At 40.1% G+C, this 1,096-nt stretch overlaps 1 protein-coding gene across 2 annotated transcripts in view; it reads left to right on the top strand.

Moving 5' to 3' along the window:
- LOC101860241 (protocadherin gamma-B5) overlaps positions 1-1,096 on the top strand; it is a 202,362-nt gene that overhangs the window by 131,144 nt on the left and 70,122 nt on the right. The window lies entirely within an intron of this gene.

The raw sequence follows: 1,096 nt of genomic DNA, 5'->3' as shown, positions 1-1,096 counted from the left end.
TCCCCCCCCCCCCCCTCCCCCCCAAAAAACAAAAAAACCAGCAACAAACAAACAAACAAACGCAAAAACAACAACCCCCCAAAAAACGAAAAACAACCCTAAACAACCCAGCCCCACTCCGATTTCCAATTCTCTTTTCTCCCATCATTCTTAGTTCTCATAGTTTCCTGTTTGCCTATTTTGTTGCTCGTATTATAGGCTTGTGATCCTAGTATGACTGAATTATGAATATGGTTCAATTATATACGTGTTGTTGTGCGTATCTCTGTTTGAGGGGCGTTTTCCTGGCCCGATTTTCTTTTCTTTTTTTTCTCCAGTTTTTTTGTTTTTTCGATGTTGTTGTTGTTGTTGTTGTTGTTGTTGTTGTTGTTGTTGTTTCTGCTTAAAGGAAGCCGTCGAAGTTTGTCCTAACATGTTCTTTTTGTGTCTGTTATTTTTTGTTTGTTTGTTTGTTTTTTGTTTTGTTGTTGTTTTTATTTTGGGAGGGGACAGGTGCGCACTGTTTGACTGCTCCGAACTTGGCATGGGTTGGATTTTTCTTGAAAGCTTTTCTTCCTCGACAGTTTCTTCCTGATGTCTGCTGCGTCTCCTGGTCGACGCTCTTTTTTGTTCCCTTTCACTCCTCCTGTTGCTTTCACTCATTCTCTTTCCCTCCCCCCATCTCTCTCTCTATCTCTATCTCTCTCACTCACTCTCTCTCTCACTCACTCTCTCTCTCCACACACACACATATCTCAGACAGTGTGAAAACATCTGCCGGAGATGTTCAGCGACTGATGGCCCGCCGACAAAATACTCCCTGTGAGTGGATGACCTCAAGACTGTTACCTCAAACCTGTGACCGTAAACCTGTTACCATAAACCACTTTAGCTTGAAGCGAAAACATAATCTGGGGCGTCGTGGTGAAATAAGGCGCTCGTCACAATAATGAAACCGAAGAAACCCATATTTTCCGTCTGTTTATAGTTTCTTTATCGAATTTTCTTTTGGTTCAATAAGTCTTATGTCCATTTATAAACTCATTTCTGTGTGAATTTTATTGAAAAACGTTGATCAAAGGTAATAATAATAACAATAACAATAATGATATAATAA

This window comes from Aplysia californica, unplaced genomic scaffold, assembly GCF_000002075.1.
Source record: "Aplysia californica isolate F4 #8 unplaced genomic scaffold, AplCal3.0 scaffold00062, whole genome shotgun sequence".
NCBI classification, from domain to species: domain Eukaryota; kingdom Metazoa; phylum Mollusca; class Gastropoda; order Aplysiida; family Aplysiidae; genus Aplysia; species Aplysia californica.
The sequence above is the reverse complement of the archived record's forward strand: the minus strand, read 5'-3'. Positions and strand labels throughout refer to the sequence as shown.